Below are 18,360 nucleotides of genomic sequence, written 5' to 3'. Positions count from 1 at the left end.
TCCTCGTCAGCCATGGTTGTCTCATCCCCCTCAAGAATTCTCCCTTATCTTTGGGATGTATATACCCAGCACCTTCTGAATTGTCTCAGAAATTCCAGCCATTGCTATTCTGTCATCATTCTTGCTCATGTCTCCTTACAATCAACTTGGGCATCTCTTGTTCCTCAGTAATTCCCTTGACTCCACTCTAATACTGTTACAGCTGACTTTAGTTTCTTCTCAAACTGCAAGTTGAATTCTATCATATCATGATCACTGCCTCCCAAGGGTTCCTTTACCTTAAGTTCCCTGATCATTACCCAACACCCAAACTAGAATTACCTTTCCTCTTGTGGAATTAACCACAGGATGCTTTAAAAAGTCATCTTGAGGCATTCTACAAATTCCCCCTTGGGATCCAGCACCAACCTGATTTTCTCCAATCAACCTGCATATTGAAATGCTCTGTGTATTCCATAACATTGCTCCTTTTAACATGCCTTTTCTAGCTCTCATTGTAATTGACCCCACATCCTGTCTACTGTTGGGAGGCCTGTATACAACTCCCATCACGGTCTTTTTATACCCTTACAGTTTCTTAACTCTACCATAAGGATTGTACATCTTCTGATCTTATGTCACCTCTTTCTAAGAATTTGATTTTGTGTTTTACCAAAAGAGCTACACAATCCCCCTGCCTGTCCTTTCGATACAATGTGCATCCTTAGATGTAAAGCTCTCAACTATGATCTTCTTTCAGCTGTGACTCAGTAATGCCCATAATGTTATACTTCCCAATCTCTAACCGCACTACAAGATCATCTACCTTATTCTGTATACATTCAAATTTAACACCTTCAGTCCTGTTATTTGTCACCCTCTTCGAACTTGTCTCCATGTTATACTTCTACTCATTCCACTGACTGCAATTATGCCCCATCATCTGCCTCAGTCTCTCTACACGACTGCATCTACTTGTATACTCAACTGCCTCATCGTCAGCCCTATCACTCCAGTTCCCATCCTCCTGCCTACGTAGTTTAAATCCTTCCCAAATTCTAAAGCTAGCACAAAGAGGTACAAAATTCTGATGGAGATTTAATATTGGAGAGAAATGTAAAACCAGCAGGTAATTTACTACCATCCAATTAAAACAGTAAGAAACTCACACATTAGATTTTCTGCTAAATACCAATACATTTTCTGTAATGGGGCCACAAAGTATTTTACATAGACTTTACTGTTACAGGTACAAGCATTATCAACATATGATCAGCCAATATTTAGAAATGATTTCATTTTCTGCTAGGATGCTAAGGAAAATTGGCATGCTTTCTTTGATCCTCACCTTTCAATAGTTTCTATCCCACTATTGACTATTGAATATTGAATGGCTGTGTGAGATGATATAACAAGATCGGGATCATCTGGACCACAAAGATGCATTCATCAGGACTCTTCATCGATTACAGCTCTGCATTCAACACAATCCTCCCCTCAACACTAATCAAGTCCTCGGCCTCAATACCTCCTCGATTCCCTCACTTACAGACCTCAGGTCAGTTTGGATTAGCAACTTTTCTTCCACAATCACCATCAGCACAAGAGCACCACAAGGCTACGAATTTAGCCCCCTGCTTGACTCACTTTATACTTATGGCTGAGAGGCCAAATACAGCTCGAATGCCATATTTCAGTTTACTGACTACGCCACTGTTGTGGGCAGAATCAAGGGTAGCGATGAATCGACATATAGGAAGGGTATTGAAAATCTGGCAGAATGGTACCTCAACAACAATCCCTCACTCAATGTCAGCAAGACCAAGGAGTTGATTATTGACTACAGGAGGAGGAAAACCTAGGTACATGAGCCAGTCCTCATCTGGGGATCAGAGGTAGGGAGGGTCAGCAACTTTAAATTCCTTGGCACTATCATTTCAGAGGATCTGTCCTGGGTTGAACATGCAAGTGCCATTACGAAAAAGGCAAAGCAGCATTTCTACTTTCTTCAACACCGATGCCCTTGAATGGAAATAGCTACAAAAAGAAGTGGATACAACCCAGTCCACAGTTAAAGCCCTCCCTCCTCCCCCATTAAGCACATTTACAAGGAGCACCATCACTGGGAAGCAGCATCCATGAAGAATTCCAACCATCCAGGCCATGCTCTCATTTTGCTGCTGCCATCAAGCAGGAGATACAGAAGCTCCACACCAGGTTCAGAAACTATTATTACCCCTCAACCATCAGGCTCTTGAACCAGAGCAGAAAACTTCACTCACCCCAGCACTGAACTGATCGCACAAACTATGGACTCACTTATAAAGGACTTTACAACTTATGACAATATTTATTGCTTATTTATTATTTTTATTGGCACAGTTTGTCTTTTGTACATTGGTTCTTTGTCTATCTTTGTTGTGCATGGTTTTTCATTGAGTCTGATCAACAGAAAAAGAATCTTTAATGTCAAAGTGAAAACAAATTTCTACAAATTGGTCTGAATTTATTACAGTAACTAAAACACAAAATAATTGATCGCATAAGTATTCACACTCTTCAAGTCAGTATTTAGTAGATGCACCTTTGGCAGCAATTACAGCGCAGGTCCGTCTGGATAAGTCTCTGTCAGCTAAGGTTTGCCCCTGTTCTTCTTTACAGAACTGCTCAAACAGTGTCAGATTTCATGGGGATCATGAGTGAAGAGCCCTTTAAATCCAGCCACAAATTCTCAATTGGATTGAGGTCTGGACTCTGACTTGGCCACTCCAGGACATTAACTTTGTTGTTTTTAAACCCTTCCTGTGTAGCTTTGGTTTTATGCTTGGGGTCATCGTCTTGCAGGAAAACAAACCTTCTCCCAAGTCGTAGTTCTCTTGCCTCCAAGATTTGCTTGTATTTTGCTGCATTCATTTTACCCTCTACCTTCACAAGCCTTCTGGTGTCTGCCGCAGTGAAGCATCCCCACAGCATGATGCAGCCACCACCATGCTTCATGGTAGGGCTGGTGTGATTTTGATGATGTACAGTGTTTGGCTTATTCCATACTGTGTAGTTTGATGGCCAAAAAGCTCATTTTGGTTTCATCAGACCATAGAATCTTCTTCCAGCTGACGAGTCTCCCTCATACCTTCTGGCCAATTCCAGTGGAGATTTAATGTGAGGTTTCCTTCCCCACCACCATCCCCATCAGCGGCTTTCTCTTTGCCACTTTCCAATAAAGCTGTGACTGATGAAGCACCCAGGCAACAGCTATTGTATGTACAGTCTCTCCCATCTCAGCCACTGAAGCTTGTAACTCCTCCAGAGATGCTGAGGATGTTCTACGAGTCTGTGGTGGCCAGTGTTATCATGTTTGCTGTTGTGTGCTGGGGCAGCAGGCTGAGGGTAGCAGACACCAACAGAATCAACAAACTCATTTGTAAGGCCAGTGATGTTGTGGGGATGGAACTGGTCTCTCTGACAGTGGTGTCTGAAAAGAGGATGCTGTCCAAGTTGCATGCCATTTTGGACAATGTCTCCCATCCACTACATAACGTACTGGTTGGGCACAGGAGTACATTCAGCCAGAGACTCATTCCACCGAGATGCAACACAGAGCGTCATAGGAAGTCATTCCTGCCTGTGGCCATCAAACTTTACAACTCCTCCCTTGGAGGGTCAGACACCCTGAGCCAATAGGCTGGCCCTGGACTTATTTCCTGGCATAATTTACATATTACTATTTAACTATTTATGGTTTTATTACTATTATTTATGGTGCAACTGTAACAAAAACCAATTTCCCCCGGGATCAATAAAGTATGACTATGACTATGAGAGTTGTCTTAGGTTTCTTGGTGGCCTCCCTCACTAGTCCCCTTCTTACATAGTCACTCAGTTTTTGAGGATGGCCTGCTCTAGGCAGATTTACAGCTGTGCAACATTCTTTCCATTTCTTGACAATTGACTTAACTGTACTCCAGGGGATATTCAGCAACTTGGAAACTTCCTTGTATCCATCTCCTGACGTGTGCTTTTTAATAGCCTTTTCATGAAATTGTTCAGAGTGTTCTTTTATCTTCATGTAGTTTTAGCAGGATACTGACTCATCAACAGTTGGACCTTCCAGCTACAGGTGTATTTTTACTCCAATCAATTGAAACACCTTGACTGCACTCAGGTGATCTCCATTTAACTAATTATGTGACTTCTAAAACCACTGGCTGCACCAGTGATGATTTGGTTTGTCATATTAATGGGGGTGAATACTTAAGCAATCAATTATTTTGTGATGTATATTTGTTATTAATTTAGATCACTTTGTAGAGAAATGTTTTCACTTTGACATGAGAGTCTTTTGTTGATCAGAGTCAAAAAAGCTAAATTAAATCCACGGACTCAATGTTGTAAAACAATAAAACATGAAAACTTCTGGGGGCCAGGGGTGGCGGCTGGTTGAACACTTTTTGTAGGCACTGTATGTATGGATGTCATGTAAAATAATCATTTCATTGTACCATAGTACATATGAAAATATTCAATTTAATATCAAAATTTTCTCATAGTTTTGTGTTCGTAGTTTATATGACCCATCAACCCACAAGAATTTGGCTCTAATTTATGTTGAATTTTAATGATTTGCAAGTTCCTCAGAAGAAGCACTCTAAGCAAAACTTTAATGTGACAGGACAAATTAAACACTATTCAAAAATATGCATTTATAAAATATCTTTAAAGTGGTAAGGTGCCAAATATTCCAAATTGCTTCCAATGAGTACAACAAAACAAAAATGAAGAACTAACCTGAGAAAGAGAAAAAAGGGGCAACCAAAAAAAATCAGGGAAAGAATTAATTCCAAATCAGAAAATAATGGTACACTGAGGAAGGCATCAGCACCAGCCAGATGTGACTTTCTTTATCAAACTTCATAGTCCCAACAGCACTCAGTTATTTTCACATTCAGGCATCTTCAGCATCTCCAACAAGATTATTCCTGTTCTAATGAAATGTTTCAACCCAAAACGTTACATTCACTTTTTCCACAGAAGAATCCTTTCTTGCTGAACACTTTTCTACAAGTTCCAAGTTTCTGGTATTAACATTTTTTGATTCTCAAGTGCTGCTACCATCCACATTTGTTCTTCCATGGAAAAATCTCATCCCATCAAAAAGCTTTTCCAGTCATCCACATTGTCATACAGAGAATGCTAGTTAACACGTTCAAATAGTCTCAATTCAGGAAACACAGATGTTTTCTATTTTGCTTTAGCAATTGATCTCCAATTCCCTTTTCTGATGCCCAGTTCCAGCTCTGTGCTTGGTAGAAATCAGACTGAGCACATAGCAACACACACAAAATGCTGGAGGAACTCAGCAGGCCAGGCAGCATCTATGGAAAAGAGTAAACAGGCGACATTTCAGGCCGAGACCCTTCCTCAGGACTAGAAAGGAAGGGGACAAGTCAGAATAAGACGGTGGAGGAGGGGAGGAAGCAGTACAAGGCGGCAGGTGATAGGTGAAACCAGGAGAGGGGGAGGGGGTGAAGTAAAGAGAATGTCATTTTACAACTACTGATACATCTTATAAACCCACTGGACTCTCATAACTATCTGAACTTCACCTTTTCCCACGCCGTCACTTGTAAAATTGCCATCCCCTTCTCTCAATTCCTCCATCTCTGCCACATCTGCTCTTGGATGAGGTTTTTCATTCCAGAACAACTGAGATTACCTCCTTCTTCAGAGAAAGGGGCTTGCCTTCCTCTACCGTCAAAGTTGCCCTCAACCGCAACTCTTCCATTTCATGCACATTTGCTCTCATCCTATCCTCCCGCAGTCACATCAGGGATAGGGTTCCTCTCACCCTCACCTACCACCCCAGCAGTCTCCGTGTCTGTAATTTCCGCCATGTCCATCAGGATCCCTCCACTAAACACATCCTTCCCTCCCTCCCCACTTTCTGCAGGGATTGCTCCCTGCCCGACTCCCTTGTCCATTCGTCCCTCCCCACTGATCTCCCTCCTGGTACTTATCCTTGCAAGCAGAACAAGTGCCACACCTGCCCCTACACCTCCTCCCTCACTACCATTCATGTCACCTGCGATTCTGTTGAGGTTATCTGTTATACCTGGTGCTCCCGGAGTGGCATCCTGTATATTGGTGAGACCCGATGTAGATTGGGAGACCACTTCGTCAGTCACATCTTTCCATTCGCCACAAACAGCAGTCTTTCTGGTGGCCACCCATTTCAATTCTACTTCCCATTCCAATGTCAGTCCATGGCCTCCTCTATTATTGTGACAAGGCCCCACTCAAGTTGGAGAGGCTCCACCTAATATTCCATCTGGGTAGCTACCAATCTGATGGTATGAACATAGATTTCTTGCACTTCCTGTAATTTCCCCTCCTCCTCCTCCTCCTCCCTTCCCATTTCCCTCATACACCTCCTCTTCTTGCCTGCCTTTCACCACCCTCTGATGCTCCTTCCCCTTTTTACATGGTCTGCATTCCTTTTCTATCAGATTCCCCCTTCATCTTTCAACAATCAACTTCCCAGCTCTACTTCACCCCCTCTCCCCAGTTTCACCTATCACCTGCTGCCTTGTACTTCTTCCTCCGCTCCTCCACCTTCTTATTCCCTTTCTTTCCAGTCCTGAGGAAGTGTCTCGGCCCAAAATGTTGACTGTTTACTCTTTTCCATAGATGCTGCCTGGCCTGCCGTGTTCCTCCAGTATTTTGTGTGTGTTGCTTGGATTTCCAGCATCTGCAGATTTTCTTCAGTGAAGGTGATCATCTAACCTGATCATACTCCCTCCCACTTCTGAAACCGATTTTTGCGAACTAGGAGATGGGGCTAGCAGCAGGGTTGGGGCCAGAGAGTAGATTCCATTCATCTGACAATAAATGAGAAAGCTAACTAAGTTTTGCAGATCAAGCTGTTTCTTTTAACACAGCTAGCTTAGGTTTCTTATCCAATCTCCAGTAGTAGGCAGGATTATGACTGCAACCATTTTTGGTATTATCTACAACTTAATCATATATCAACATTTTCATCCAAATGATTACTCTCTCTACATATAAAGACCCAGCACCAATCCTTTACGCAGCCCACTGGCCACAGGCCTCCAATATGAACACAACATTCCACTACCACCACAAGACAGAAAATACTTCAGGAATTCAGGTCAGGCAGCATCCATGTCAGTCAGTGTTTTGGCTGAGAGCCTTCTTTCAGGACTGGAAAGGAAGAGGGATGTCACCAGAATAGAAAGGTAGGTGGAGGGGAATAAGGACAAGCTCGAAGGTGATAGGTGAAGCTAAGTGAGCTGGAAAGGTTAAGGGCTGGAGAAAAAGGAATACGATAGGAAAGGAGAGTGGACCATGGGAGAAAGGGAAAAAAAAAGGGGCACTTTGGGGGTGGGGGGGGAAAGAGAAGGGACATGATAGGTAGGTGAGAAGAGGCAAGAGGCCATAGTAGGGCCTCATTTCCATAATAACTGTATCACAATTCCAAGTGCTGATCCATGAGTTCATGTGAGACATTAAAGTAAGTGCAGTTTATCCCATCAGACTTCCACACTCTTTGTCCTGCCTCTGTCTGGCCTACCTAGTGGACTCGCTTGTCTGATCCTTTACGTTTCTTATCTGACACACCTCGACTCTGAGCCTCTCAGTCTTTGCTTGACTGTAATCTTGCTTAATGAATGGAGTGAGGGTCGTCGTTAAGTAAACCAAATCAATTTCACTGATAATGAAAGCTACTCACCTGCGCAAAATAGAACTTGCTTGCAGAAATATTTGGGACACTGGTGGGATAGAGAAATTGGGAAAAAAAAATCACTAGTGTGGCTTTGTGTCTGATTGAATTTCCAGTCCTAGCAGACAGGAGCTTCAAAATGTTGAGTTCGGATAGTAATACGACTGGATCCTGGAGCTGTGTTTCAGAGAAAGCCAGCAGCGTTGTCTGTGATTTATATTGCGTTTTTGGGACCTAACTGGATGGTCAGCTGTTTCTGTTGGCAGAATGAATCAAAAACAAATTCTTTTGGGTTAACTATGCAATAGGAAAAAAAATGCTTACAAGAACCCAACCAGTTTCCTGTCTACATATTTGCATTCAGCGTTTCCACTCAGACTTTCCATTCATTGAAATGTCCTGGTTCAGGCCAAGCCGACACTCAGCAATGAGAGCTACACAGAAAAGAATTTAATAACCAGGAACCCGAGGCAATAGTAAGGCTGCACGCTCACATCAGCTGGAAATAACGGTCGCACAGAGCTCATAAAGCAGATGTGAAATGCATAGTGCAAACTACAAATCCCAGGCATAAAACATCCCCCACCTACTTGAGGATTTCCCTGGCAAACAAAGAACCAGATGGTTGATTTGGAGTTCTGTGCTACCAGTTGCTTCACAAAAGTAGGATGCTAACTTCTTTTTCAGGTCAACCCAACAAGTTAACATCAAGAAATGTGAAGATTAGAACACAGAAATTTTCAATTAAATAAAAAAGAACATGGAGTTTGTCATGATGAAAGCTTCCACCCAGGATGAAAAATAAGTGACAGCTTCAGAAGCCACAAGAGTCCAGAATGAGGTGTCATTGGAACAAGAATAAATGCAAGAGACTAGAGGTCACGAGTTAAGTGTGAAAGGCGAAATGTTTAAGGGGAACACAAGGGGGAACTTCTTCACTCAGAGGGTGGAACAACCTGTCAGTTGAAGTGCTGAACCAAAGATTCGATTTCAACATTTAAGAGAATTTTGGTTCGGAGGCATACAGAATGCTATGGACCAAGTCAATGGGACTAGGCAGAATAATAGTTCAGCATGGACTAGGTGGGCAGAAGGGCCTGTTTCATGCTGTAGTGCTCCATGGTTGACTATTTCAAACAGAACAAAAACTTCTTCTGTGGCTCTGGGATTCACTAAAGGTCTAATGGTTGAGACAGAGATAAGACGGGAACAAAGGCAAAACAATTTCTCTTAAAGCAGCATTGAATAGCTTTGCATTCTCATCCTGAGAAGAAAAAGTCAGGTGCAAAGGATGGAGAGGCCAAGAAAATACATCCAGAATAGCAAAGGAAATAAAAGCCGAAAGTCAGGAAAATTCAGTGACAGGCAAGAGGAATTTAAAATGTTCAGGAAATAACAGAGAAAGTTATTATGAGACATACACAGGCAGTATTAAAGATAAATTCCAAAATATTTATGGAGCAGAGATTAAGAAAGAAAAAATAAACATTTTGACTGAATTCTTTGATGCAGATTTAAGACAAAGTGATACACCAAATCACTTATTAATAAAAAGGATGACTGGAATTGAGGAGAAAGTTGTGAAATGGATAGAGAACTGGTGCAGTGAAAAGGCAGCAGAATAATCTTTATTGACGACCAGGTATACTTTGCAGTAGGTTTCCTCAAGGGCCAATTTTTGTTCCGTGACTCTTCAGTTTTAATAAATGACACCATCTTGGGAGCAGCATTACAAAGTCCGCAGGTGTCATAAAATTTGGTGATGGGCTCAGTAATGGGTTTAAATGCAGACTTCAGAATGACCCAAGTTAGGAATGGCTTTCAATGAGTAAAGCTGTGAAGTGAAGCCCTTTAGGATGATTAACATGGGATCACAGTTGGCGTGATTTTAAACTGTGAATGCGTAGAGAGACATGACATTCACAAATTGTTAAAAGTGGCAAGACAAAGTAGTAACATGGTGAAATGGTCTCCCTAGCTCATCAGGTCTATGAGTGCAAAGAATATCAAAGCAGAGAGCTCCAAGGAAGATCTTTATAAATATCAGATGAAGTTTCAGCTGGAATATTTCTTCAAAAAAGACAAAGGCTTTTCCAAAGTATTCAAAGGTCATATATAGCAATGTTAACACATCTGAAAGGACTAATTTCAAGGTCAGAATAGCTAGGTTTGTTTAATTTAAACTGTGAAGGTGATGTGCTCTGAAAGAGATTTTCAAGGGTTTGGTAGAGTATTGTAAAGAGATCATTCTTTTTGGTGAACTGGTCATGATTTATGGAAGAAGACACTGGAGAGACAAGAAGAATCTTTTCAGAAACTTACTGAGATCTGCAATGCTCTACTTCAATGAATTTCCATGCATAACCAGAAACACTGAAATTAATAAACAAAAGATTTATTAATCTTAATAAAGATGGTGGAAATCCAGAGCAATGCACTTGAAATACTGACTGTACTCAGCAAGCATCTATGGAGAAGAATGAACAGTCAATGTTCAGGCTGAGACCCTTCACCAAGACCCTTTGTTTCCAGTGAGTTTCTCCAGGATTTTGTGTGATTAACTTCAGAATTAAGTTCACTGGCAGAAGTCTAAACTACATATGAATCAAAATTTTAAAAACTGATAAATGAAAGTCATGGACCCGAAATTCAACATTTATCTGTATTATGCTTTCACAGTATTTTGAAGGATAAGTGGTTTGTGGATTTATACAGTAACATCTGATTTCAGCTGGAAGAACTAATGAAGAGCTACGTGAGATCAAGGTAGAAATTAGAAGTCACATGATGCATTTTAATTTTGGATTCCTTCACAAAATGGAACGTGCAAGGTTTTCAACAAATTTTAAATTAATATATAGTATACAACAGACGTTGTTTCCTTTTCAAAAAATTGTTCCATTAAGTTTCATCATGTGTCAAAATGGAAATCGAAGCACTCGCCTAATTTTCAACATCAGGTCCAAAGAGGAAAAAAGCAGCAAATTTTCCAGGTTTAACTTAATGCCACCAGATTTCAGGATATGCATCAAGTGTGTCCTGAGCTGACTGGCTTTTTTTAAATTTGCCCTTTCTCTCTTTGGAGAAACACCCAGCTGTTAGCAATTACAGGCACAGCTCCAGGAACAAGCACCATGCCTGTGAAGAGCTCTACACAAATAATCTCATAGTATGTGCTTAGGATTTTAATGTCTTTAGTCTTGCAGTTTTAACAGGCAAATTGAATAATTTGTTAGAGCCAAAAACGTTGTTGCACATTTCAACTTCTTGTGGAAAACAACAAAGAGAAGTGTATGTAGCTGTTAGCTCTCGGTTAAAACTTGACATTTGTTTCACAGCCACCAGCCTTCCACAGTTGAATAAAGTTGTATGGAGGAGCAGACTGCAAATGAAATATGATTTTAAAGACCTGAAAGCATACGACACACCTTATAAAATTCTAAACATGTTCACGAGAACAGTGCATTTAGTTATCAGGTTTTCGGAAAGTAGTTCATGTTGCAGATGAAGGAGAGATAGCAAGATATTGAAGTCAGGAATTCATCTTTGAAAGCTCCATCTTCCAGCCTTTCTATAAATATTGTAACCAGTTACAGGATAGGAACTTTTCGAAACCTTGCACTATGCGATTTCATCTACTATTTTTCTTTACTGCAGACTTGAAGAATGATAGCATACACCCGATCCACTTACCTTGCAGTGACAATGCCTTTAATTTTAAAACTGCAAAATGGCTTATTTATTATATTACTAATGATGTACAAGATCTTTTACTTCACCTTTTTCCTGCACTAATTATTGTTTTGAATAGCCAACTCCTCATTTTGATACTGTGCCTTTGGAGAATTCATGCAGTAAAATATCAACTCTGCAATAACTTGTCAGGCCTTAAGAATTTAGTACATTTAAATTAGAGTTTCTCTCATTTTTCTGCTTTCACGAGAACACAGGATTATTCTGTGTAACCTCTCCTCATTCATTAAACACACCATCCCAAGGATCTGTTGAACCTTTGCTGCACTCTTTCAATTCAAGCCTCAGCCTTTCTTAGGAAGCGAGACCACATCCGTTTATGATGTTCCAAATATGGTCTCACCAGGGCTTTATATAATTTGAACAATTTTTTTATTCAAATTCTCTTGTCAAATATGGTTTGCCTCCCTATTTGCTTGCTGAACCTACTTATTAACTTTCCATGATTTGTTCAATCAATATTTATAAAATACCTTGACTTTCCATGTTTCAAAGTAAGACATAGGAGTAGAATTAGGAAAATCAGCCTATTGAGTCTGCTCCAACCATTCCATCATGGCTGATTTATTATTCTTCTCAATCCTGTTCTGCTGCCTTCTCCCAATAACCTTTGATACCATGACTTATCAAGAACTTATTAACCTCCGTTAAAAATATACTCAATGAGTTGGCCTCGACACCTATCTGTGCCAATGAATTCAACAGATTCACTACCCTATGGATAAATGAATTCCTCATCTATTCAAAATGGACATCCCTCCACTCCAAAGCTGTGCCTGCTGGTTCTAAACTCACCCATTATAGGAAACATCTTTCCCATGTCCACTCTATCCAAGCCTTTCAATATTTGATAGGTTTCAATGATAGGCCCCTTATTCTTTTAAACACTAGTAGTATAGGACCACAGCCAAGCACTCGTGTTAACCCTTTCGTTCCCAGAATCATTCTCAAATCTCCTCTGGACTGTCTCCAATGCCAACACATAATTTTTGAGATAAGGTGTCCAAAACTGCTCACTATACTCCAAGTGCAGTCTGACCAATACCCTGTAAAGCCTCTGCATTACATCCTTGCTTTTGTATTCTAGTTCTCTCAAAATGAATGCTAACATTGCATTTGTCTTCCTCACCACTGACTCAACCTGCAAGTTACCCTTCAGGGATTTGTGCATAAGGAGCCCCAAGTCCCTTTGCACCACTGATATTTGAATTTTCTCCATTTAGAAAATAGTCTGTGCCTTTACTCCTTCTACCAAAGTGCATGACCGTACACTTCCCTGTACTCTGTTCCATCTACCACTACTTGGCCCATTCTCCCAATCTGTCCAAGACATTCTGCAGACTCCTTGCTTCCTCAAGAATACTAGCTTCTCCACCTATCATTGCATCATCTGCAAACCTGGCCACAAAGCTATCAATTCTGTCATTCAAATCGCTGACATACAACTTGAAGAGACACTGTCCCAACACAGATCCCTGTGGACACCTCTAGTCACTGGCAGCCAATCAGAATAGGCCTCCTTTATTCCCATACTTTACCTCCTGCCAGTCAGCCAGCCAATCTTCTGTCCATGCCAGTATCTTTCTTGCAATACCATGGGCTCTAACCTTGTTAAGCAGCCTCATGTCAAAGGCCTTCTGTAAATCCAAGTAAACAACATCCACTGACTTCATCTATCCTGCCTGTTATGTTCTCAAAGAATTCCAATGGATTTGTTAGGCACAATTTTCCCTAAGCAAAACCACGCTGACTTTGCCCTATTTTACCATGGGCCTCCAAGTACACTGAATCCTCATCCTTATTAATGGACTTCTACATCTGCCCAACCACTGGTCAGGCTAACTGGCCTATAATTTCCTTCCTTCTGTCTCCCTCCCTTCATGAAGAGGGGAGTGACATATGCAATTTTCCAGTCCTCCAGAACCCTGGGATGCAGTCCATCTGATATTGGTGACTTGTCTATCTTCAGAGCTTTTACCTTCCCATACTGCCTCTTCTTATTAATAGCAATTACACTCACTTTTGTCCCCTGACACTCTTCAATTTTTTTTTGCATAATGCTAGTATCTTCCACAGCGAAGACTGATGCAAAGTACTCAAGTTTGTACAGTATTTTTTTGTTCCCCATTACTACCTCTCGAGCATCATTTTCCAGCAGTCTGGTATCAACCTTTACCTCTTTATATATCTGAAAAAACTTGGTATCCACTTATATTATTGACTAGATTACTTTCATGTTTGATCTCTTCTCTCCTTAAGGGTTTTTAGCCATCTTGTTTTTTTTAAACTTCCCAATCCTGACTTTCAACTAATATTTTGCTATATTATATTCCTTCTCTTTCCCAGTCTTTGATTTCCCTTATCAGCCATGGTTACCTCAACCTCCCTTTAGAATACTACTTCATCTTTGGTATGCATCTTTCCTGCGCCTTCTGAATTCCCCCCCAGAATCTCAAGCCATTGCTATTCTGCTATCATCCCTGTTAGTGTCCCCTTCTAATCATCTTTGGCCAGCTCCTCTCTCATGCCTGTACTCTGCTATAATACTGATAGACTCCCTGTTAAACTACAGTTCAAATTCTATCATATTATGGTCACTGTCTTCTAAAGGTTCCTTTGCCTTAAGCTCCCTAATCAAATCTGGTTCATTACACAGCACCCAATCCAGAGTTGCCTTTCCCCTAGTGGGCTCAACTAGAAGCTGTTCTAAAAAGCCATCTCACAGGTATTCTACAAATTCCCTTTTGGGATCCAGCACCAACATAATTTTCATCAACATAAAAGGCTCCATCACTTTCCTAACATTGTCCTTGTTACATAGTTTTCTATCTCCTGTGTAATTTGTATCTGACATCCTGAGTACTACTCAGAGGCCTGTATACAATTTCCATCAGGGTCTTATTTCCCTTGCAGTTTCTTAACTCTACCCACAGGATTCTATATCTTCTGACCCCATGTCATGCCTTTCTAAGGATTTTTTAAAAAGAAAAATAGAGTCACCCCAGCCCGTCTGCCTACGTGCCTGTCCTTTTGCCACAATTTGTATCCTTGGATGTAAAGCTCCCAACTGATCTTTTAGCCATGATTCAGTGATGCCCACAATGTCACCCGCCAATCTCTAATTGCGCACATTCAAATATAATACCTTCAATCCTCTATTCACCCATTTTGAATTTGCTCCATCATCTGCCTGTCCTTCCTCATAGTATCACTACGTACTTTATCTATTTGTATACCAGCTGCCCCATCCTCAACCCTATTACTCCTGCTCCCCACCCCCTCCCAAGTTAGTTTAAACAGCTTTAACAAACCTGCCCACAAGGATATTGGTCCCCCTCGGGTTCTCTTGTAAATCTTCCTTTTTGTACAGCTCATCCTTTCCCCCACAAGAGATCCCAATGATCCAGAAATCTGAAACTTTGCCCTCCTGCACCAATTCCTCCGCTACATGTTTATTTGCCAAATCATCCTACTCTTACCCTCCCTGGAAGCAATCCAGAGGTTTGGAGATCTTGCTTTTCAGCTTTCTACCCCATTGCCCATATTCTCTCCAGTACCTCATTCGTTTTTTTTTAGGAAAAGGATCCATGTCATTGGTACCAGCATTTATCACCATTTCAGGCTAATCCCTCTCCCTATTTGAATGCTGTGGATGTAATCCAAGGTATTCTTGACCCTGGCACTTGGGAGCCAAAATATCATCTGGGTTTCTTTTTCACATCCACAGAATGTCCTGTCTCTTCCTCTGACTATGGAATCTCCTATAACTACACTGTACTCCTCTTCTCCCTCCTTCCCTCCAGGGCCACAGAGCAAGACTCAGTGCCAGAGACCACTGTGGCTTCCCCCAGAAGATATTTTCCCCTTCCCCAACAATGTTCAGAACGGTATGCTTAATATTGAGGGGAATGGTCACAGGGGTAATCTGCATTGGCTGCCTAATCCTTTTACTTCTCCTGACAGTCACGCAGATACCTGCCTCCTGCAACTTAGAGATGACTATCTCCCTGTAGCTCCTATTTATCATCTCCTCATTCTCCTGTATGAGCCGAAGGTCATCAAGCTGCAGCTCCAGTTCCTTAACACAGTCTCCAAGTAGCTGCAGCTCGATGCACTTTCTACAGATGTAGTTATCGGGGAGACTGGGGGACTCCCAGAGATCCCACATCTCACATAAAGGACATGCCACTAATTCTGGACCCATTCTCAACGCACCAATAGACAAGCAAAAAGAAAGCGCTTACTGGAAACTTAGAATCTCTGCCTGTGTTGCCCAAGTCTGTTGAGCCCAGGCCTTCTGCTTTAACATTGGTCCACTCCAACAATGGTCTCACTCTTAGCCATATTATAGTCCACCTGACTGGTCCATATTCCCAAGATTTTTCTGCATTCTCTTCATATGTGTAGTTAGAGGTGTGCTGAACAACGGGAATGGCAGTGTATCTGCTTGAATTCTATTAAAAACAGAAAATGAGCGTAATCATTTTCATTTCATCACTTAACAAAAGTCATCATTCTGAAACATCTCCAATTCTGTCTTCAGAGTTGTATATCCATTATTTTCTTTTTTAAGATTTCCAGCATCTGTTTTTATAAGAGATTGTACATACTATAGGCTGATGACTATTAACACAGGGAAATTTGAAATGATACACTTTGGCAGAACTGAGGAGACAACTAAATAGTAAATTTCAAAAAGGCATTCAAGAACAGAGAGATAAAGGTGTAAATGTATACAGCTCCTTGAAAATGGATTGGTAAAGTAAAGCTTGTTGATCATGAAACCTGTAATTCAAAAATAGAAATCTACAGCACATTACAGGCCCTTCAGTCCGCAATGTTATGCCAATCATGTAACCTACTCTAGAAACTGCCTAGAATTGCCAATTGACTAGTCCTGGACTTTTTTTCCATCTGACATAGTTTGCATTTTGTTGCTTGATTGTTTGTGGTTTTTGTATTGCTATATTTATGATCCATTCTTGGTTGGTGCAGCTGAAACGAAACCTAATTTCCGTCAGGATCAATAAAGTATATCTATCTATCTAAACCTACCACATTGCTCTCTATTTTTCTAAGCTTCAGGTACCTATACAAGAGTCTCTTAAAAGACCCTGTTGTATCCGCCTCCATCACAGTCACTGGCAAAGCATTCCACGCACCCACCAATCTGTATGAAAAACTTAATCCCTGACATCCCACTTGTATCTACTTCTAAGCACTTTAAAACTATGCCCCCTCGTGTTAGCCATTTCAGCCCTGGGAAAAAGCCTCGGGCCATCCACATGATCAATGCCTCTAGAAACTCTAGAGTTTCTTCAGAAACTTTAGAGAAACTCAAAAGACAAAATATAAAATCTGCAATGTTTAACCTTTGTAAAATACTGCTTTGACCACAACCGGAACATGGCATCCAAATCAAATATCCATACTGGAGGAAATATGTGGAAATCCTAGGAAGGGTAGAGAAGAAGTTTACTATAATGGTTTCAGAAATAAGGGCTTCAATTACAAGATTAGACTGGTGGACTATTTGTTCTCAGCACAAAGAATGTTGAATGGAGATTTACTAGAACGGTTCACCACTAGTATTTCTTTCGCTAGATGCATAGTGTGAAGCTGACCCCATGGCCAATGGATCATAGACCTGGGAACAAAGATTTAAACACTGGGGCAAAAGTATGTATGAGGAAAACTTTTTCTTCCAAAAACCCAGGAATGGTTATGATTTCAACCTAGTCAATCATGGAACAGAAAAAAAAATAAAAAGCCCAGCATGAGGAGAGATGGTTGAGCTTAAAACAAAAGCAGCCAGCACATATTCCAAGGAAAGACACAAAAAAGTAAAAATAAATAAATCAGAAGGAAGAATTTGCAGATTTACAAAAAGAGTGAGTACAGGGTGACAATAAGCCAAAGGATGTGTCATGATGCAGTCCTTTTCAGGATTTTTCCAACTACTAAAACAGTTTTCTCACAAACCTGGTGATGGTGTTCCACCACTTGTACTCACTACTGCAGATCAGGAAGAAATGACAGTGGACAAACTAGTGCAAGATGGCTTTCATATAAATGAAAGACGAAGCCAGATCTGGCCTCCTGGGCTCTCGTGTTTTCTTTTGAATTAAATTTAATGTTTTGAAGTTACAAAACCTAATAGAAGTGCTTGCTGTCTTGAGGCAAATTAGGGTGGATAAATTCCCAGGGGCTGATAACGTGTTCCCTCGGACCCTGTGGGAAGAGAGGGCAGAAATTGCTGGGGCCCTAGCAAAGATATTTAAAACATCCTTAGCCATGGGTGAGGGTTCTCTCTCTGACTGGAGGCCTATGACTAGTGGTGTGCCACAGTGATCGGTTCTGGGTCCAGTGTGGTTTGACATCTATAGCAATGATCTGGATGGTAATGTGGTTAACTGGATCAGCAAATTTGCAGATGACACCCAGTTTAGGGGTGCAATGGACAGCGAGGAAGACTATCAGAGTTTGCAGTGGGATATTCATCAGCTGATGAAGTGAGCTGAAAAATGTCAGATGGAATTTAATGTGAGGTATTGCATTTTGGGAGGAACAACCATGCTAGGTCTTAAACAGTGAGCAGTAGGGCACTGAGGACCGTGCAGTAGAGCAGTGGGATCTGGGAATACAGAGTCATAATTCCTTGAAAGTCATGTCACGGGTAGATAGAGTCGTAAATATAGCTATTGGCATATTGGCCTTCACAAACCAGAGTATCAAGTACAGGAGTTGGGATGTTATGTTGAAGTTGTACAAGATGTTGGTGAGGTCTAATTTCGAGTGCTGTGTGCACTTTTGGTCACCCACCTACAGAAAAGATGTAAATGAGATTGAAAGAGTACAGTGAAAATTTACCAAGATGTTGCTGGGACCCG

General features: G+C 41.1%; 1 protein-coding gene across 3 annotated transcripts in view; it reads right to left on the bottom strand.

Moving 5' to 3' along the window:
- col8a1a (collagen, type VIII, alpha 1a) overlaps window positions 1-18,360 on the bottom strand; it is a 149,890-nt gene that overhangs the window by 99,869 nt on the left and 31,661 nt on the right. Inside the window, exon 1 of one of the 3 annotated variants that reach the window (XM_063050530.1) lies at window positions 15,715-15,739. The exons of the other annotated variants lie outside the window; for them this stretch is intronic. The gene's annotated coding sequence lies outside the window, so the exon portion shown is untranslated. Of the gene's footprint in view, window positions 1-15,714; window positions 15,740-18,360 lie in introns of those variants that run through there. 3 annotated transcript variants of the gene reach the window in all.

This window comes from Mobula hypostoma, chromosome 6 (genome assembly GCF_963921235.1).
Source record: "Mobula hypostoma chromosome 6, sMobHyp1.1, whole genome shotgun sequence".
Taxonomy (NCBI): domain Eukaryota; kingdom Metazoa; phylum Chordata; class Chondrichthyes; order Myliobatiformes; family Myliobatidae; genus Mobula; species Mobula hypostoma.
The sequence above is the reverse complement of the archived record's forward strand: the minus strand, read 5'-3'. Positions and strand labels throughout refer to the sequence as shown.